A 21,817-nucleotide genomic window follows, 5' to 3' on the forward strand; every position below is an offset into this window, starting at 1 on the left:
CACCACGGGACGGGTTTGGGGTGAAAACTGGTGGGTTTTGGCAACGGGACGCTGGAGCCATCATGGGGCGCCGCGGTGGTTTGTCTTCCAGGGCCGAAACCTGGCTGTTACATAAAACCTCCCCTTGCTAACAGTTGAATTTCATGTGCGTTTGTTGGTATACTAAAAATGCAGTGGCTGGCTCCGAAATGATTAATTAGAAAATTACATTTATATAACCCTCTAATCTGTATTTATGTGTTGCCAAGGGCAGAGGCAGAGGTAGGGGAATTACATCCAGATTAGCTCTGAGCCAAAAGAAGCCCAGATCTGAGATTATTTTGAGGACAGAAATGATAAAATTGTACCAACCCAGGGAAAAAGAGCCAAAATTAGGATTTTTCTTAATGCTTCCCTCCCACGATTAAAAAAGAGAAAAAATGAATGGAGTGAGGTGGTGCCTTTCAGGGTTACTGGGTAACGGCCCCGGAGCTGGCTCTGTAAAGCAAGAGGTGAGATTATAGAAAAAGCTTATTTCCAGCTGAACATGGCCTTCAGTTTCCCAAACAAAATTGCTTTTATTCCTCTCAACATGTGTTCAAAAAGATTAAAGAGCTGTAAGCTTGCACAGCTTAATAAGAGTATGCATTAGAAGAGTGGCCTGGAACGGCGGTGCAGAACAAGTCCACCCTGGGCTGGGAAGGATTTGAAATCCTGTTTATTGAATTATAAAGAACCTTAAAGGATAAAGGATATTGAAGTAGGGATTTTAATACTTTGTGGTATTTGGGGGAGTTATTCGATCACAACAAATCATTTTAAAAGTATTTTGTTCGTTTTTTTTTTTCTTTTTTTTTTTTTTTTTTTTATGCAACTGGTTGGTTTTCTGAGTGTGAGGGAGCAGGACTGATTATGAAGAGTTAATTGAAAAATAGGACGTGGCTCTGATCACGGTATCGATCTGGAATCTGATTGCTATAAAGCATACATTTGCTCTGCAATTATACGGACAAATTAAAGATGAAGCCTAAAGGCTTTTTCAGATGCTCTGTTAACTGAAGAAGTTGAACTGCAGAAATGTTCTCAAGCTGAGCCCTGCGTGGGCTTCCCAATGGCAGGAAATTTTGGGTTAAGTTAATTCTGGAAGGCAGACGCAGTTGAACGCGTATCTTTAGCACGTCAATCACGGCGGTATTTAAGTTACTAATACGATCTGGGGATAGGCAAATTGGTTGAAAGAAAAGAAGTGACTGAAAGCCCTGAAATACCCATCAAGCTATTTTGGGGCTGGAGGCTGACCCAGAGGCCATGGCGCTGCATGCCTTGGGACTGGCAGGGCAGGGACGTCGGCACCTCCTGGCACCTCCAGCCCCCCAAAAAGATGGGACGTGGCCCCAGGTCTTCTATGGGGACGTCGCTGCTGCCCCCAAAGAGGAGCTGCTGGGGGGACATGGGGCCAGGGGAACCAGCCAGAGGGGCTCGTCTCCCCGTCCCCTTCCCCTTCCCATTCCTCCAGCACAGCGGTGTGCTGGCAGGTGCCATGTCCTCTCAGGAGTGGGATTAACTCAAGAGTTAGGGGTTTGCCAGGGTGGATGGGAGGGCGGATTTGCAGTTCCTAAGCAGCCGCGTTGTCTGTGATAACTTATGCTGCTCTGCTCCGTAAGAGGATTGGGCAGATTAAATGAAATCATGAGACATGCTATGCAAATTACATCCCAAATCAGATTTTCTGTCGGAGATTAGGGTTAAAATACTGGAAACTGTAAACTTTTCCTTGCCTGGCCTAGCAGGTACACTTTCCGAATGAATCGGGGAACGCGAGATCTCAAGCCACAGGTGATTCCTCAGCGTTTCCAGCTCTGGTGTTTAACCACACAGAAAATACCCCTCCGCTACTTTGCGTGGCGCCTTACAGCTTTGGTACCCTATCCCGCTGGTGGGCTAATCTTCCTGAAATTTCCTGGGAGCAAACCCCAGCCAGCACTGAAATGTCTCTGCCTGCCCGCTCCCACCCCGCATTATGCATGCGGCGGCTCAGGGCTTTCATTATATCTGGCCCGCAGATCAGTCGGCGTTGGGGCTTTTAGCAGATTAGTGCTCCTGACAACTGCTCCTTACACCCGGGCTGCTGCGGGCGCGGACAGAGACGTAAATCTGCTAAATTTCCCGAGCTCTGCGCCCAGGGATCTGCTGGAGTTGCACATTGGGTTACTTTATGTCTTTCTAATCTCTTTTGTTCCATAGCCGGGCAATGACATATTGAGTGATGGATTTGAGGACGGAAGGCATTAACAGTCCCCGCAGCTCCCCGTTTTGTAATCCCCCACAAACCGATCTCGTTTTCAGGTGCTCTGTATTCTTTCCACGACAATTAGCCCAGGCGCAGCACCAAGCCCCAGCCGCGCTCCCCCTGTGTGTGCAGAAACCCGTCGTGGCCACGCACCCACAGATGGGTGCAGCAAAGCAAACAGAAATGAAAGTGGCTTTGTTGTTGACTTGAAAGGTTACGGGGCAGCCCGTCAGCCCCCGCGGGGACACCGCTGGGTCAGGCACAATGGTGGTGGGGACGAGAAGAGCAGGCAGACCCGGGGAGAAAGCCCGCACCAAATCTCCGAGGAACAACATAAATAAAGATAAATCGGAGTCTTTCCATGACTCAGAGGAATTTGTCGTGGAAAATACGTTTTGGCCAGTTAGGAGTCTCTGTGGGGTTTGGCAGGCAGACGCGGCAGAGCTGTGGTGTGTGCTGGGGGGACCCCAAAGCGCTTGGTTAGGGGCAGAATTTCGGCAGACACACACGTGCCTGGCCTCGAAAGCAAAGCAGCCTCGAAAGCAAGGCAGCGTTAGCCAGGGTACGGCTCCTGTGGGGGTCTCGGAGGTGCTGGGCAAGCTGGGTGCAAGAAATTGCTCAGGGTGTGCTTGCGTTGACCCAGGAAATGGTGAGCAGAATAAGGGGAGGTGAGAAACCTGATGAGGGGAGGTTTGGCACCGGGCATCGCTGTGGCATGGAGGCAACGGGGAGCAGAGGCAGCGCTCGCTGGAGGCCGGCGTTTCCCCACGGGCCTCGTCCCGCAGCTAGCACCCTTTGTGCGCTCCTCTATTCAGGCTGAGATTTAGCCTTTCGCGGCGGCGGCCTGGGAATCACTCAAATCTCTGACTGATCATCAACCCCTTTTGACGTTCTCATGTTCATTAGGCCTCATTATTTTCTGTTTTCTTCTTAAAGCCCGGGATCGCAGCTCATGAACTCCGTGTTCTGCTGGCTCCTCGCCACTTGGAAAACGGTTCCCGGTTTGGGGCTGTGAGTCAAGGCCGTCCCATTGGAGCTCTCGGCGAGATTCCCGCTGGTCTGGGGCGTGAGGGCTTTTCTGCGGGGTTTCTTGGGACGTCGTGGGGGTTGCTGCGACCCAGATCCCCTGGGAACAACCCCCTCACACTCCAGGGCAGCCAGATGTTTCATTGTGCTGGATTTTAGAGAGCTATGGGGAGATCAGAACTGGCTGGGGGGACCCTTCCCTTGGTTTGCAGGGTCCCAGCGAGCAGCTCGACCCCAGGAACCACGCGTTCATGTGCTGGGAAAAGATCTGGGTGGTCCCAGCAGCAGCCGGTGGTGCCATGGGTGCAGGTGTCCTGGGAGCTGCTTTTCGGTGTGCGCACCAAAAGCAGCCCCAAACCTGATCCCTGCTTTGCCCTGCCAGTCGGGTCAGCCCTATTTTATGGGATTCTTCAAAGGGAGAGCAGGCAGGCAGGGCAGAAGCAGCAGCCCCAAACCAAAGCTCAGTCTCCCCGTTTGCACCACACCAGCGCTGGCAGCGGGTGCGGGTGGCAGGGCTGCTCTCGGCGGCTCTGCCGGCGCTTAATGTCCCGAGGTGTGGGGCGAAACGCTGCTGCGTGTAGCACAGGGCGCGCCGGGCTCTGCTTCTTGGCTCCCACGCGCTCCTTGTTTCCTTTTAAACATTTCCAGCCCGGCTCAATTTGTTTTCTATTACCATCAGCTCCGGTGCCTGTGCAGTTTGTTGATCAAAGCAGAACACGTTGGCCGACATTGAAGCGCTTCCAAAACACAGGGGGAACACGACCTCCCCGTGAACTCGCTGCAAAAATGACCCGGCTCGGGGCCGAGTGGCGGCTGGGGTGGGCTCTGGATGATGCTGGCCCTTGGTGAGACCCAGCGCCATCGTCTCATGGCAATTAGAGCAGCGGGGAAGCGTGAGCATGTTCCGAGCTTCTCCCCTTCGCATGTTCCAGATGTGAGCCCGGTACCCATGTGTGGTTGCCTTCGATGTTACCGGAGCGGGGAGGTTTTCTGCAGACGCGTTAGGAGACCTCGTCCCGCGAGCGCTGGGCAGGGACCGCTGCCCGCGGCCGCTGCCGAGCTCCTCAGCTGCGCTGTCTGGCCAGGATTAGGCAACATTAGTGGCCACAGCTGAGGGTTTCCAAAGGCAGATGTATGAGCTGGCATGGCCTTGCTGTTTTATTTGGTTTTTTGATCCATTCCTGGAATGTAAATTAAGGCAGAGGAAAAACATATGGGGCCAAATCCTGCCGCTCGATAGGCGGGCACCCGGCCCGCTGGCTCCGACATCAAGGGGAGCTGCACCCGCGGCGGGGCCGGCTCTGGCGGAGGCTGCACGGGGTGGGGAGCAGGGCTGGGGCTGGGGACACGGGGGGAGTTTTGCCCCAGGGAGACCCCCCCAAGACCAGGCTCCCCGGTGTTCAGCAGCACAGGAGGGGACATCTTCTGCAGGGGGCTCACGTAACTGCCATCAGCTCGCCACTGACCTCAGCTTTTCCCATTTTCCAGGGCATCTCCCACCCCGCGAGGGCCCTTCCCTTGTACCAGAGGGGCCAGCTGTATTTCGGGTAAAGCGGAGGAGGAATCAGGGCAGTGACCTGCGTCAAACTCTGAGAAGTGACACCCAGCCTGGGGGGAAAATCTTCTTCTCCACTGGCCCCATTGGCTTTCTGAGCCTCTTGGGCTCCGAGCGATGGCCTCCTCTCCCTGGGAATTGTCTGCTGGATTTGTGCATGGAGAAGCAAGATTTTGGGATGGGCTTCCACAGCTGGTCTGATACAAAGCTCAGGAAAACTCAGGGCGGCTCTGCCGGGCCCCCGGCTGTGCAGAGCGGAGCTGAAGCATCGGGATGCATTTATGCGGAGTGTCTCCTCCAGTTAGCGTGACTTAAGCATCCCTAAGACTCGATACCGGAGCTGGTAGTTGTCAGGGAGAGCAGCCCTGCGAGCTGTACACCTTCAGCATCCTCCAGAGCATGTTTGAGAAGCTGACACTAGATAAATAATACTGGATTAAGATGCGGGGGAAATGCTGTTCTCAGGTACTGGAGCGTGGTGCTCAGCAATCACCTGGCATTTCTCCTGGAGTTTCCGTAATGTCTGCAATCTCATCATCCCAAAGCCAGGGTATATTAATGCTTAGGATGAGAAAATCTTTTTTTTTTTTTTTTTCCCCCAGATGGTGCACGGGAGCCCCACACTGCTCCCCAGTGTCCCAGACCAGGGCATTGGCACCCCAGAAGAGGGGAGAGCAGCGTTGGGACTGGGGTGGGTTATCACTGAGGATGTGGCGCTTCCAGTCCCAGAGTGTGGTGTGCTGCTCGCTGCTGGTAGCTCCACACAGTAATTAACACACCACTAATAGGATTTACAGGGGCTGGAGCCAAGGTGCAGCGGCTGCAACAGGAGAAGGGACGGAGGGCTTTGCTGATTTTCCCGACTGCTGACTGCCACGGGCGCTGTCTGCTCTCTTTCACAAAAACCAGCCGCCCCGTAGCCTTTATGCCTTCCCTTTCCAAGTATCCCCATTTCTGTGCTGTTCAGCACACCTAGCAGGGATGCAGGGAGCTGCTCCTCCAGCGGCTGCTCTCACTCCCCCGGAGCTTCAGTTCCTCCTGCTCTTCTCCACGTTGGATCTGGTCTAACGCCTGAAAGGCACCAAGAGCCTCCCCCACCGACCTCCTGCCGCTGGCTTTCTGCAGAGCCCCAGGCTTCCCAAACCAGCCTAATCCTGCACGCCGGGGTGCAGTGGTGCTGTGCACAGGGAGCTGGAGGAGCACGCGTTCCTGCGCGGGTCAGGGCCCCGAATTGTGCTAAATTTGGCTCCCATCTGTGAGAACTCTCCATTAAACCCTGAACCGTTTTGGCCACCTGCCTAACCAGCTCCAGGTTGGGTTTGGTGTTTTGTTGCTCTATATTTTTTTAACAGAAAAGGCCTTTCGGTCACATTATTCAAATATGGGATTAAAATGTAACTCCCTGAATTCAAAGGTTACAGCCAGCCACGGTTCCCCTGCGTCCTTCTGGTCTGCCCCAGCAGCCGAGCAAAGTCTCTCTGCAGACCCACTTTAAATTATTCCAGAGGATGGATTACTGCTTCTTTTGTGTCCTGCAAACTTAAGAGGGGGAGGGACGTTTTTTTTTAAATTTATTTTCATGGATTAATCATCGTAAGGGGAGCATAAAGGGTAAGTCATAATAATGTGGGTTTGAATTAAACTTCTAAACTTCAAGCCCCTAAGCCTAACAAGATTAGAGCGTGCATACCTCAATGCCACATTAAAAGGTCGCGTCCGCTGCCCGCGCCCTTCGGCAGCGCGCTCGGTGCCGTCCTGCTCCAGCCTCCGGTGGCGTTGTATTAAACTGGATGCTAATGAAACTTGCAGGGGACGTTTATATTAATTCCAGAGGAGGAACTGCGAGGCACACCTCAGAGCAGGACCCGAGCCCTGCGCCTTCCCTTTACGCAGGGCTGTTCGCAGCTTTTTGCTATTATCAGTGGGTTTCTGCTGCCAGGAGCGCAGCCTAATGCCAGAGGGACTCGCTAGGAGGCAGAAAAGCCCATTAGGGGAAATCCTTCGCAGCACAGAGTTGGTGCTCCAGCTCAGGGTTAGGCCAAGCCTGTGGCCATGAGGTCAAGGGGCTTTGTTCGCGGTCCAGCTCCCTCATTCTCCGATTTTTTCGGGTGGCTTTGCCACCCGGCTGGGTGGATGGAGGCAGGACTGCTGCGCCCAAACATCTTCCCTTCATCCCACGTTGACTCTGTGTCTTTAGATATAAAGTTTTGCCACTTCTATCAGAGAAAGCTGGGGAGGAAGGTGAAGAAAGACTTGGTTTTATTGTCTGGGAGATGGAAAGGAACAGGCTCTGTGTTTTGGCTATCAGAGGTAGGAGATTTAAACCCCGTTAGCATTCCCCGCTGCCGCCAGCATCCATCCAGGTGAGCGCAGATCCCATGGGGCTGGTTAATCTCTGGGACTTTCCCCTCCAGCCCACAAAAAGTGTATTTCATTTAGCCCGTATTCAGAGGCACCACCGGAGTTTATGCACTGTGGTTTCTCTTCCTGTCAAACAGACTAAGGAGATTACCACGCTGCAAATGTGATATAAAAGATTTCTTTTAAAGTCACTGATAGATCTCAATAAATAATGAGCTTGGTGTCTGAGGCTGCTTCACAGAGATATTAGACTATAAAAAAATTTAAATGGCTGTTACTTAAAGTAAAATAAATAAATAAAGAAACTGTAGTGTATTGCATAAAAACAATACCGGTGGGAGAAAATGTGAAGTTCTGTCTACAGCAAGAAGAAACATTTCAAATTGCTATCTATTCATACCTGAATACATAATGGTTTTGAGCTGCAAGTTTACATACATTTGCAGAAAGAAGACTGTATTGAAAGGGAGAGCCAAGAATTTGTGTCTCATTTCCAGGAGACAAAAAGAAGGCTGCAAAAATGTTTTTATGCATAGCCTGTGACTTGCCAATGGGCCCAATATAAAAAGATGAAACCCAGCTATTCTTGTTACGAGAGTCATGCAAACACAGCGAGTACAAAAGGGGCATTTTAACCAGTGCATGGCGAGAGCTGGATTCTGTCTTGGAGAAAATTACAAATGTGGAAGGTAAAGCTGCAAAGCGAGCGGCTGCAAAGCAGTTATGTGGCCAGAGACTAATTCTTAAGCAAACATAACCCCATATGATTGCTCCTCTGCACCTCTCCCTTCCTTGCCCGGCTTTCCTTGAGTCCCCATCCCTGGTTTGGGTGCTCACATACTCCCAGAGCATCCTGCTGGAGCCAAACAGAGCTGGGCAGGGCAACGGGCAGCGCCGGGAGCAGACACAGCACCCCGGGGGTCCCAGCCTGGTCCTGGCACCGGCCATGGCACCCGAGCCCTGCAAGCAACCTCCAGGGCCTGGCAGACGAGCAGCAGCCACCTTCCCCTTCCTTTGCTGCCAAGCATGGTTCCTGACCAAAATCACAACCTCCATGGGGGAAACCTGATGTATTTATGGCTGGGAGCAGCCCATGAAAGGTTTTTCCTCTCCTGACAAACCTGCAAACCCCCCAGCACTGGGAGAGACTCAGGGGTGGGCAGCGGGGCTGAACTGGTGGGCCCCCGGCTTGGGGCCAATTTGGGATCAGAAGGCAGAGCTGGACAGGCTTTGGGGAGGCGGAGAACACAGCATGCAGCCTTAACGGGGAATAGCCCAGCACCCAGGCTGTTTGCCCGGCGGCAGGGAGCGGCGCTGAGCAGGTGCCTTGCACCCTTGGGTGATGCCGCACACCCGAGCTGCAGTGGTGCTGAGCTGCTGATGGGGTGCTGGGGACCCCCAGACTGCAGTCCCACACCTTGGGCACCCCTGCACAGCCTCCAGGCACGGGGTGAGGAAGTGGAGGGGGCTTCAGGGATGCAGCAGAGTTCGGGAACACGGCTGGTGTGGAGGAGGACTGGAAAATCCTGCAGGGAGCGTGCAAGGGGCAAAGGGGCCGCAGGGGTGTGCTTGCAGGGTCAGTTCCAAGCAATCTGGGGTTTGCAAAACCACGCTGGTTGCCCAGATAATCAATATCTTCCTTCCTTTTAATGTACAGGAAATGTGGCTTTCCTTTTTTTTTTTTTTTTTTTTTTTCTTCATTTCATTTTCACTTTTTCTTTTAGAGGGTGCATGCGTTGCATATCCATTTTAACCCAGGCTGCCCCGGGGGATTTATAGCCTCTATCCAGTTTTATTGTTGATACAGATCTTTATCTGCCCTGGGCTTATAACTGACATTTAAATTACACTGCAAACAATGAATCAATATTTATGGATTACTGGTCCAATACATTCGCCAAACGAGTTGTTATGGGATTCCGTCTCCCAGCAAACAGGACAATGAGGTCAAGGTCAAGGCTTTGTCTAATGAGAAATAGGCACAGACAGGAGCTGCCAGCCCAATATTGACTGCCTAATAGGAATGCATTTATGTTAGTCATTTAGCCGAATGTATTGAGCTCTTTGTTAATTTTCTCATTCTTGTCATTTTCCCGCTGATAATTGTTCATAATTTAAAGCCCCGAGCCCGGAGTGTTTCCCCCTGCCCGTAGCAACCCTGAGCACCCGGGCGAAGGAGCCAGAGAGCGGCTCTGGGGAGCACTTGCATGGAAGTGCACGCTCACGCTCACATGCACACGCGCGTGCACGCTGCTCTCGCACACATGCTGTGCAGATTTGTGCTCTTCTTGGTTTTCCAGCCCTGTTTTTGGTGCCCCGGGCTGGCTGGCAGGAGGCGAGGAGCCACGCTCATTCCTCCTGCTGCAAACGGCTTCTGGGGTTTGGCCTGAGCACCCTTGGATGGAGCCTGCGTGCTTTTCATTAGCCAAAATCAGGAGTCAAGCTGGCAAGAAAGAATGTGGCTTTTTTTTCTTTTCTTTTTTTTTTTTTTTTTTTTTTGGCCCTGTTTTTGTATAATTCTGGTGCACATTATGCGTAGGTATCTGTTGTCTTAAAGCAGGATTAGCGCCGTAGCTGCTTGCTGGCTATTTGCACTCCTGTGCCACTTAGCATTTTATAAACATCGATTTATTATGTTTCATGTGGCAATTGGAAAATAGACGGGGGGGGGGGGGGGGGGGGGGGGAAGAGATTATTTCTTTGACGAGAAGGCTAACATTTGTTAAAACTCAGCTTCTGCTTTTCAAAAGCAGGAAGGCACTGCCAGCTGAGCGCAAAAACAAGGTCAGCTGCGTGCTCGATTTTCCCACGCAGCTCCTCTGGACGCGTGCACGAGTAGGTGAGGGCCCAAGGTCATGGGGCAGGAGGAAAACCTGCAGCTCCCTGCCTCTGCACGCCACGGGGCTCGTCCTTGTAGCCTCCATGAGGCTTGTCCCTGCAGCCTCCATTCTGTCTGTCCCTGCAGCCTCCATGGTGCACACAGCGGGGGCCATGGCTGCAGCGGGGGGCACAAGGCTGAGGCTGGAGAGCAGCCCCCCAAGGCATAAAATCAGCATAAAGTGGCACAGGGCAGCGCTCCCCCCTCCCAGACCCCCAGCCCTGCCCCAGCCCCTCTTTTGGGGCTGTGCCCCCCCCGAGCAGGAGCACGGCTGGGAGGGGGCGGCCGGCGGGGCGAGATGGGGAGGGGGGGCTCTGGGGTTTGTGACACTGCTTTTAAAAGCTGTGTTTATCCCCCTTGTTAAACGCCAGATGAAAAGTTTAAGGCCTAAATTAGTTTTGTCCTCTTCCATTCGTTTATTTACATTATAATAATCCAGCGTCTGCGAATTGTGTCAATTATTCTTTCCTCTTGGCAAGCCAAGAATTCTTTGTTCCTCGCTAGTTTACAAAAGTGAAATATAGGTGAGGTTTAGGACCTTTTAATCCTCCTATGTAATTACTGTTCCCTGCAGACACCGCAGCATTTTACAATCGCTGCGTGTAGCTGCTGGGCCCAGATTAGACACACAAAGTCCCTTCACTTCATCAAAGGTTTCCTTATCTGCCCAAGACAGCGAAACAACAAACGATCCACAAATCTCAGCGGACCCAGTGTTTATTTGACCACCGCTGAAATAAATAAATTTGCTTTAGACAAACACGCAAGGGCCTGGAAATTTCCCTGAGAACGCGGGGCTTGGCAGGCGTCTGGGTGGGAATTTTCAAGAGCATCAAGGGCCGGGGACTACAGTGGGGCTTTTGAAGTGCTTTTTCCACATTTTACGAGCCCAAATGAGGATGAAACTAAAATGACATGAAGAAATAATCCTTCATTCAGCCCTGAAAGGATTATTCTAATTACTTTGATTATTAAAGATCAGACAGATTTTTTTCAGCGTATGAGCATAAGTAAACCAACCCAGAAATACAAATCCTCGCTGGGAATTGAAGAACGTCTTAAGTAAACAGAGGGAACAAATGGGTTGTGTGACAGATATACAGGGCTTCTGTCTGCAGCGCAATCAGCCGGCCCTGCCACTGCCGTGCCGGGGGCCCGGCTTTTGTGCCCGCCTGAATAGGGGCTAAATATCCCTTGAAATCAGAACTCTTTGGCTTCGCGAGTGGAGGGGCCGCAGTCTTGCTCTTTTCAGATGCAAATGCAAGTGGTTTTCTTCTTTATCTCGCTAGTAAGATGGTGGTGTCAAGCTGGGCCTAGATGAATAAAACGGAGAATTTATGCTTTATTGAGATCTATTTTTCTCCCTAAGCCTCATTCCCCGCTCCCTGCCTGTGCCGGGGAGGGGGAGCACAGATGGTCCCTCCTGACCCGCTATTTATCATCCCGGCAAAAGCTTACTCAGTGTAATGCTGCGCAGCAATTCATTTAAGGACTCTGTTTGTTTCTGCTGATGAGGACTGTTAATTTGCACAGCAGTCTCATTAGGCCTAAACCACCAATTAATTTCTTTTGTTCTCATTAAATGCCTGATTCCGAAACATTTCGGCGCCGACAAGGGGCGGCCGGGCACCGCCACGCAGCCACCCCGGCGGAGCTGCTCGGGGTGCCTGTACCCACCTTGCCCGGTCCCCGATGGGCACCCCGGCACTATGAGCACCCCAACACCTGCTGAGCACCCCAACACCTGCTGGGCACCCCGGCACTGAGGGCACCCCACTGCCTACCAGGCACCCCGGGCACCCTACCACCTGCCCAGCACCCTGGCACTGTGGGCACCCCAACACCCAGCACCTGCTGAGCACCCCAGCACCTCCGGACACCCCACCACCTCCGGGCACCGCACCTCAACCCAGCAGCGAGCCATGGAAGCCAGCCCATGGGCCTGAGCCGAGCGTTTCAGCAGGCATTTCACCACGCTGAAAACAAGGGACTGGTGTCTGCGCACCATTATGGTTTCATCTGATTATGGGTGCGTTCAGGCCAAGAATATCTTGTGGCTTGTGTTTTCCAGCTTGGTCACACAATTTGCAGCCGCATTGAAGAGTCCTTGACTGTCTCTTAGCAATTTAATGCCAGAAAGTGTCGGCTTTTGTCTGACGGTGATGCTAGGGCAACTACTTAGCCTCGTTTGACATTCCTGCAGTTCAAGCTTTCTTTGGAGAATAAAACACCCAAGGTGAGGTTACAAAATGGCTCGCCTTTTACCAAAAAAAATAAAAAATAAAATAAAAAATCCCACAGGGAGGAGATAACCTCTCTGCAGCAGCTTCGCATCAAACCCTGCTGCAATCCAGCCGCTTTCAGGAATAATGGGCTCGGTCTCCAAGTATTGCTGGAATCCATTTTCACATGGCCGTGGACGCGCATTCAGGCCCTGCTGCTCCTTTCACGCCACTGCTCCGGGAGGGAGCAAGGGGGACGCCGGCCCCGTCCCAGCACCATTGGTGCAGTGCTGGGGCTGCGAGCACACGAGGCTGAGCCGTGCACAGCAGCGCGCTCGCATTTTTCCTTCCCCTTCTTCCTCCCAGCAGCGGTGATGCTGCGCTTCGCTGCATAAATATTTTCTTTCCTTTGCTGTGCACACTTTTGTTCTTTTCCCAGCAGTTAGAAGAGCTGGTGCGCAGAGATAAAATGCGAGCGGGGAGAACACAGCCCTCGTCTGTCAGCTCGGGAGCCCAACAGATTGCCCTTTGTCTCGCCTTGGGCGCAAACACTGGTTTGTCCGTCGGTCTCAGTGACACATCTGGTTTTTTAGATGCTGCTGGTTACTCCGCAGTGGTGGACAGGGGACGGCTACGCCAACAGCTCGGTACCTTTAGACCCCATCAGCCGGGGCATTGCCTATCAGAGACCTCCGTGCCGGGGACATTGTGCAAGAGCTGTGATGTCCCTTTCAAAGCCATGGTGGGTGAGGCTCGGGTTGGGGGCTACTGGCACCATCCATCCCTTGCAGACTTCCCTTCCCGGGGAAGCTGGAAGAGGTCCCCTGTTTGCGATGGCTTCCCACGCCCTGGCTTCTGGTGCCTTTTTTTTTTTTTTTTTTTTTTTTTTGGTGCTTTTCCAAATCTTCTCCCAAAAAAGCCATCCCTGCTCCATGCAAACCCAGGAGCACCTGGTGTGGCATCCTCTGCCCCAGTCCCTGACTCAGCCATCAGGAGCTGCGGGTGAGCGCTGCGCCCCGGGGGTGCTGGTGCCGTCACAGCAGCAAGAGAGACACCCCGGGTGAGCTCCCCCTTTGCCAAACAGCAAGCACGTTTTCATCAGGTTCACGTCAAAGGGCACGTATTTATTTATTTTTAATGAATTTGGGGAAGCCTAGAGAAACAAGTCCCAGTGAGGCACACATGGGCCAGGTGAGTCCCTCGGAGCTGTGCATCCCCCAAAGCATGTGCCTGGCCCAACCCAATTAACCTTCTTAACATAAGGCTGTCCTCAGGTGGCTAGCCATTAGCAGTCAATTAAGAAGAGCTGTACCTAGGTATAATTACCACCAGACTGGGCTGCAGGAAGGTGATGTCCCTGGAAGAGAATGTGGTCATAGCCCTGGCCTCCTGCCGAGGCAGGTTGGGTGACGGTTCAAACGCCATCGGTGCTCTTAAATAACAATTGTTCATTGTGCTTGCTGGGCTGGCTGGGATTTATGGGGTCACCGTGGCCTGGTGGCATGAACAAACATCTGCTGAGGAGCACGCGGTGAGTCCGGCAGTGCCAGGACAGAGCTCAGCACCCTCTGGCCCCAGCACCCATCCTGTGCGGTGGGTGCTAATGAAACCCTGCGGGGGAACAGCCGGCCCTGGGGGCTGCCCACGCTCACCCCTGGGTGCTCTTCTGGTGGAAAGCAGTCGGTAAGGCGTGCAGTGGGGATGCCTTACAGGCATTAAGGGCGATTTGCATTCATCTCTATTACCTGCAGGAAGGGCACAATGATCCTTGAAAAGGGCCCGTGTTGGGCCGCACCGGCGCTCCTTCCCTGCGCTTCCTGCGGCTAATGAAGACAGATGGATGTTATCAGGCGAATGTTATCGCAGCGTGGCAGAGAAATTCCCCCTCCCCAGGCCCTGGCTGGGTGCTTGGAGGACAGGCAGTAACCCCTTTGCCTGTTGCGCTGCTCTCGCTGCTGCGCCGGGTGTCCCTGCGAGGGTGTCGGTGGTGCCCTGAGAGATCCAGGGGCTGGCTGCTCTCCGTGCTGTGCACGGGGCTTGTCCTTTATTCCCTGTGAGCTGCTCTTTTGGTCCCACTGCTGGCTTTGCTGTAAGCTCTTACGAGTCACCGCTGCAGGTGTCTGCAGGTGTAGGAGAGCAACTTGGTCCTTGCCTAGAGGACAGCAGCCCAGGGCTGCTCTCAGACAGCACCAGGAGCTGGGGAAGGAGCCGGGGAACCCAAACTAAAGGAATAGTGGAGGCCAGCAGAGTAAGGCTGAGAAGAGCTGTTTGGAGCAGGATGTCGTGGTGATGTATTCCTGCTTTGCGGTGAGGGGGAAGCGAGGCCTGGGAGCGGTGGTTGGTGACGAAAGAACTCCTGCACCCACCGCAGCTCGCACGGACGTTGGGCACTTGCTAAATGCGGGTGTTTGGAAATCAGCGGCTCTGGTTAAGCTGCTCCAAGGAGTTTTAAAACATCTGGTCAAGGAGAGTGGTTGGGCCGTTAATGTTGATTTTCAATAAGTCTTTGAACACCGGGGTGGTTCCAGAGGGCTGGGAGAAAGCTAATGTTGTGCTGGTATTTTAAAAGGGCAAACAAGATGACCCAGGTAATTACAGGCCTGTCAGCCTGACATCGATCCTGGGAAAAATAATGGAGCAGCTGATACGGGACTCAATTAATAGAGAATCAGAAGAGGACAGTGCAATTAATGCCAATCAGCGTGGATTTATGGGAAACAGCCCCTGTCAAGCTCTTGTGATATCTCTTTGATGAGATTACGAGTTTGGTGACTAATCATAAATGTCGAGGCAACGTGTTCCTCAATGTCACCCCACGTGAGGGCGCAGAGCAGTGCAAAGCCCAGTGGCAAGTGGAGGGGCTGCTGCAGGGCTGCTCCCCCAGGGAACGCCGGGGTTTCCAGCGGGACCCCCACTTGTGGGTGCTGGGGACGTGGGACGTGGCCACCAGGGACCTGGAGGATCGACGGGCATCGCTCCTGGCGTCGGCGGGTGACACGCAGGATGAAGGGGATGGCACATGGGGAGGGAAGGGGTGGGCGAGTCTCAGTGCAGACCGTGTGCATTTCCACCAAAAAAAACGGAAAAGCAAACCCTGCCTGCAGGACCAGAGGCAGGTCAGGGGGATCGGGACCAGGGCAGGTCAAAGCACCTCTCCAGGAGGCTGGCCTGTTTGAACAGCACGGCTGGGCTGCTGAGCGTAGTGCCCAGCTAGGAGGAAGCAAGCACAGTGCTTTATTTAACCCTCCCATTAACCTTTGAAATCTCGTACAGTTTTTAATTTTAAAAATTGGGGAAAAAAATGTAAATGCAAAGGCTAAATTTCATTTTTAAACTACCATGCTTAGAAACAAAACACACGAACATCTTCAAAAGAAAATCCCTATTTATGTTTTTATTTTCAGACAGATGTGACCGGCTGGTTTTGTACCAGATCCCTGGGCTTTCTGATGCCCTTCCTGTCCTGGACCTGCAGCTGGGCTGCTCCTGGCACACGGCACAGGTAGGGGCTTGGAAATGTGGATTTGGGGTCTGTGGGGCTGGGCTGCTCCAGGCTCTGTGGCCGGGCCATGAGCGCGGGGCCCCTGGTGCTCGACACGTTTGTCCCCGCAGATCACCCTCACCAGCTCCCGACACGCACTTCTGGGGAACCTTTTATTTAAAGTATTAGGCAGGTTATAAAAACGTCACCGATGATTTGCTCGTGTTTTCTAAACTGTCGTTAAAAATTTACAGTCAGGACAAAATGCAAAGGATGGAGGGGGGGGTAGAAATCCTCGTGTTTTAAGCTGAGTCTCTCCATAAATGAAAGAGATTTGCTTTTGAGGGTGGTCTGCAGAGCTGCGTGCCAAAATTGTGTGTGCTCAAAGAGAGAGGATCATGAGGTTAAGTGTTGGGAAAGGGGAGGAGAAAAGTAACTTATTTCAGAGAGCAGCAGGCAAAGCAGGGAGAGGTCCTTGCACCGGCCCGGGCACCCACGGGGTCCCCGGGGCAGGGCTGGGATAATCCCGGCCGCTAGCGTGCGGAGCCGTGCTCCTGTGCTGAGGAATTTTCTGGTTGCTTTCGGGGATTACTGAGACGCTGGGGGCTGCAGGGAAGAGCTGCAAAGGGAGAAATGGCGTAAACTTGTGGAGCAGCACCGGGGCCTCTCCCACACGAATTTTGCGCCGGGACTCAGCAGGGGCGCAGCAGGATGGATGAAGACCCGCACAGATGAAGCGGTCCCCGTTCCTGCTGCGGGAAGCGTGTGCTGCCTTGGGCTGCTCTTGCATTCGCTCCCCGCCCTCAGAAAGCAGCAGGCAGGGTTTTACGGCTCAGGAGAGCTCCTGAGCGGTTTATTAGGTGGGATGATTGCTTTTCTGTTCAGATGGCTCCTGTTCCCTGCAAGTTATTTATCACGAGAATGCGAAATCTCCCTGCGGCTGGGTGGAGGGGTGTGGGCAGCCCCTCGGTGCTGGCAGCGAGGTGCTCGGGGAGCGGGGGGGGAGCAGCAACCTCCAGCCCAAGGCAGCACAGCCAAACCTGGGATAGCCAAGGAAGAAGCTCAGAAGGAGCCCCAGGGCCCCCAGGCCTGCAGAAGCAGCGGGCAGGGAGTGTCCGTGAGTCTGAGCCTCGCTGCTGGCAGCCTGAGGGGGGGGGGGGGGGGGAGGTCAGATTTGGGAAAGGCAGCTCTCCCCCCAGCTCCGGGTGAGCTCAGTGGGTGCTGGCAGCATGAGCAGGGCCCAGCTGCCGGGCGAGGGCCGGCTGCCCCTTCTGCAGGTGCAGAGGCAATAATTCCCTGTTATTGACTGCACCTCCAAACCCCAGATTTGCTATTTTCTGCCTCTTTCATGTACCGCGGAGGACAGCCGCCCTCCCACTGTGGCATGAGCCAGGCCGGGAGATGCCGGCGTGCTCCGTGTACCTGTCCGGGCGGGGATTTTGCATTTTGTGCTTTGCCCTTTCTGGCTCCCGCTGCCCCCCCAGGGCCAGGCAGGGGCTCACAGCCCCACTGCCAGTGCCTCGGTGGAGAGCCGCCTGCTCCGTGCCTTGAGGAAGATGGACTCAGCCCTGCCTGGAAGTTTTGCACCTTTTCATGGGTTTTTAATAGCCAAACCATCACGGAAACTTAACGTATGTATTTAGCGGCATCAGTGGAAGACGCCGTCCCTTTCATGAGCTTGGGTAGCCAACACAAGACCTGCTTTCCATCCCTGTGCTCCTGAGCCATGTCCACCCATCTCCTCACCCACCCTGATGGGAGGCTGAAGCCTCGCAAGGACGAGCAGCCTCCCGTGGAGGCCAGACCCACTGCACACACCCGCTGTGGGGCAGCCCACGGCCAGCTCGGTCCTTGCTGGGCACCAGAGGTGGAGGCACGAGCCCCTTCCAAGGACGCGTCCCCACCGTGCTCTGCCTGGAGTAATGAGCATCCATAAACACCGCATCTGTCAGCGGGCTGGAGCCCGCTGCCTCCCCCAGATAGGCTGCACAGGGGGATAATATATTTATCTGCGAGTAAGGTAGAAGGCCACGAGTCCAAAGCCACAAATCCTCACAAGTGAGTATTAATGGATTATGCCTCTGCAATCCGTTGCATGTTCTAGTTACACAACAGAAATTGGGATAATAAAACAGCTCTTAGTGTCAAAATGTAATTAAACTGCTTCAATATGCCTTGAGAACAGCACAGCTGCTCTGCGCCGCCATAAAGCATTGGGAAACTGCGGGGCCATTTGCTTGGGTGCCTCGATGAGAGCTCCTGGACCCGGCGGGGGCTGGCTGGGGGATCAGAGCGGCCGTGGCTGGGGCTCCAAGCGCCTCGTGGGGATGCTCTGGGTCTGTGCCCACCCCACGAGGAGCAGATGGGGGGGGGGGGCTGAGCCCCCAGGGGGCCGGGGGATGTGATGCGGGGACCCTCAGCAGCCCTGCTCCCGCAGCAGGGGTCTGGTCCCCGGTGCGAGCAAGGCTGGGGGGGGCGCAGGGGGAAAGGTGAGCACGAAGTGAGCAAGGCCTTTCAGTGTCCTCCCGTTTAGTGCCTCTAATGGCTAAATGAACCATTAATTAACCTCTCAGCAGAAGCTATCAGACCTGCACACACTAAATACCAATTATCAGCCGGGCGCGGTGGTTATCCTCATCAGCCTCGTTAGCGTCCCAGGTGTGCCGGTGCCCCCCCGCCGTGCCCCCAGCCCCGTGGTGCTGGGGCGTGGGAGCAGCGTGGCTGAGCCCGGCCCACCAGGGTGGCCACACCGGGTGCTGTACCGGTGTTTTTGGCACGGATTTTGGCACTGGCTGCATCTCTTTCAGGTGCGTGCGTGCATGCACGTGCACCCTGCCCGCCGCCGGCGTTATCATCTCGCCCATCTCACCCCGCCGGGGGGAGCCGGGGGTCGGCTTTTATGTGTAACAATCCAAACTTTCATTGTAGCAAAACATCGGCTGGTCAAAATTAGACTGGTTAATTCCAGAGAATTGTTTCATCTCGGCTCAACGGTAATAATGAATCTTTTTTACAAGACGAATTGGTGAGCAGCCAGCTTCCTCCGGGGCAATTCCTGTGTAGTGTTGATCCCGCTGGAATTTACCTTGGGAAAAAAAAAAAAGAAAAGAAAAAGAAAAAGGTTTAAAACTACCAAATGCTACTATTCATAACACCGTGTTGTTTAGCTCAGCCATTTACTGACAGCGTGCAGATGGGGCCAAGTCTTTTACAAAAAATGCTCACACAACACTTTTTTCCTAAGCCAGCCGCAGCCTAGAAGCACATGAGGTGCACACGAGCGAGTTGTTACCCTCTGGGAGGCCAAGAAGCGCGATGGGCGCTCTCAGGACGCAGCTCTGCCTTTAAAAATTAATATGGTCCTGGCCTCTGCCTCAAAGATAAAAAGGGTCCCTGCTCGAGTGCTTGGTGTTGAACGTGTGAGCTTCTGTGCCCGCTGATCGTGGCTTCAGCCCCCAAAATCCGCTGAGGTGGTGGGCATGGGCGTGGGCATGGGCTCGCTGGGTGCCTGGACACAGCCAGCACAGGGAAGCCAAGCCCTGGGCAAGCCCCCCCAGGGGAGACCCCCCCACCCCCACCCCGGGAATCCTGGTGTGCCAATGGCTTTTTCAGTGGGCCAAAGCCCTGCAGGGTTTTTGTTGTGGTGGTTTGCTTGCTTTATTTTTTTTTCCCCTTTATTTATTTTTTTTTAAAAGAGGGATTAAGCCAAATTAGTTTTTATCTGTTCCTGCAGTTTTCCATCGGGATTCAGTGAAGCACCATTGCCTGAGAACAGAAAAACGATAAACATCTAAACGCAGACACTCTGAGTACTGTTTTATCTATGCCATTTGAAGTGATGACACCCTTCAACCAGATAAACAAAGCAACGAGGAGGGGCATGTTGTTAGATGGAGTGTGTAACGAACAGAATACTCCCTGCCACATTACAGACAATGGTAATGCACAATCATTCATTATAACTCAATTACAGTAATTAAAACTGGTGGGATGCAGAGGCAGAACAGACGAAGGGAGTAGTGCCAACAGAATTTACACTCCGTGTCATCAGCTAGCGATAACAACAGCTGATGGTGTCCCAGAGCCTCCTCCTGCCATCTGTTCGGAGAGCCGCCGCCGAGGGATGGCACGAGGTGCCGCAGCAGCGCGCGGGGGGGTGCAGGGGGTGGGACGGGGCTCTCGGCCCTGCCCGGCACCGCGTGCGCAACGCACGGCGCCCGACGGCTGCAGGCGCAACGCGTGCTCGCTGCGGGCACCCCGCTGTGTCCCCGGAGCCTCAGATGTGGTTGTGGGGTGACTGAAGGGGGCACCCCATAACCTGAGGTGCGGAGGGGGTGGCTGCCCTCCTAGGGAGCCCAGCCTGAGAGTGGCTTCTTGGTGTCCGGGGTGGGCACGGTGCGGCGCGGCACGGCGCGGTTTGGCACAGTTCATCGCAGCACGGGGTGGCACAGCGCAGCACGGCTTCCCTACACCAACACCGATGCCCAGTGCTGCCCTGTAGGGACCAGAGACACAGCATGGGAAAAGGCACATGGCCAAAAGTCTCCTTGGGGACAGCGTTCCCATGGGGTGGCACAAGAGCCACGACCAGCGAGGTTTCAGCCCGCTCCAGCAGCCCGGAGCTGGGGGGAGGGAGGGGGTGCGTCTGGGCGGCAGCGTGGGCAGCCACCCACCCCAGTTATTTTCTTTATTATATTTTTCGAGGCAAGCTAACAACCTCTGCCCCAGCGCCAGGACCTGAGCACTGTAATTTGCTAATTATCGGTTACTCAAAGTGTAATTTCACCTGATGGCCGCCCCGGAAAACCAGGCTGGGGAGGAGGAGCGGTGCGGGCGCGACGCGTGGGCTACCTCCAGAGGGTAGCGGCTCGGTTCAGCAGCTGCCGGGACCAAACACCCCATGTGCCTCCTGCGTGGGAGCCCATCCTTGCATGAGAGTGCTGCTACGGTGCTCACAGAAGGCAGACGTTGACAAAAAAGCAGGTAACACAACCCATTGGGTGCTGCGTGCTGGGGACGGATGCAGCGCACCCGCAGCACGGCGTGGGCAGCTCCGGGTGCCCCACTGCGATGCCCATGGGATCCAGGAGCCTGACACCCGAGGTTTGCACAAGGGTCACAGCAGCCTCGGCCACTGAAAGCATTAAACGCCAACAACAACAACAAAAAAAAAGGCCTTAAGAATGTATAATAATAATAAAAAAAAAAAAAAGTGTGCAGGGCTCGGAATACTTCAACTTCAAAGTCCACACATTCGGCGCCTGGCTGATAACGTAAATGGAAATCGGAGAGACTGTGCCTGGCTTCAACACCTTCTCCGTCAGCACTTCTGGAAAGGTTGCAGTCAAACCAAATTAACTGCAAAGGGCAACAGTTTGCTGGGAACTGCTGAGAGCCGCTCAGTCGCCCGAAGGGGCAGCACCGGGTGCCCCCAGGCCGGGGCAAACCCTTCCAGTGCCGTGCGCTGGGCTCTCCAAAACCTGACAACAAAGGAGTTCTTGCAATTTTTAATCTTTTAATGGTCCCCTGTGCAAGCCCCTCATTCCATCCAGCTTAAAATCAGCTTTAAATGCACTCATAACCATTTACCGCCGTACATTATCGGAAGCCCGAGCAGTTAGAGTGCTGCTCCTGCTTTTTATTTCTCCCTCGCAGCAGGCTCTGTCATGTTCAATACATCACGGGGCAGAGCCCTGCAGGACGGTGCGTGTGTCCTTGCTCAAGGAAAGCACTTTGTCTGCCGGGGCACCCGGGCTGGCAGCAGAGGAATGCAGGACGTTGGCGTCGGGCAATTTCGGAGCACACAGGAGCCCCCGACCCCACACAGCAGCAGTGCCACCGTCCCCACGTGTCACCCAGGGAGAATCCCCATCAGGCTGCGGGTCCTTGCTGCGGGCTCCCGACGGCGAAAAGGAAGCAGCAGGCGATGGCTTCAGGCTCGTTTTGAGAAGAAAAAAGCAAGGATGGGGTCGGGGTGAGCTTTGTGGTCCCCCGGAGAGGTGGGGACGCCCACACAGGAGGCAGC

General features: G+C 54.1%; 1 long non-coding RNA gene across 1 annotated transcript; it reads left to right on the plus strand.

Moving 5' to 3' along the window:
* The first annotated feature begins 13,646 nt into the window (after positions 1-13,646).
* Positions 13,647-20,938, plus strand: LOC121075981. The gene is made up of 3 exons (XR_005823289.1): positions 13,647-13,712; positions 15,720-15,813; positions 19,526-20,938. It is a non-coding gene; the product is annotated as an uncharacterized LOC121075981 (long non-coding RNA).
* The last annotated feature ends 879 nt before the right edge of the window (positions 20,939-21,817 follow it).

This window comes from Cygnus olor, chromosome 11, assembly GCF_009769625.2.
Source record: "Cygnus olor isolate bCygOlo1 chromosome 11, bCygOlo1.pri.v2, whole genome shotgun sequence".
Lineage (NCBI taxonomy): Eukaryota > Metazoa > Chordata > Aves > Anseriformes > Anatidae > Cygnus > Cygnus olor.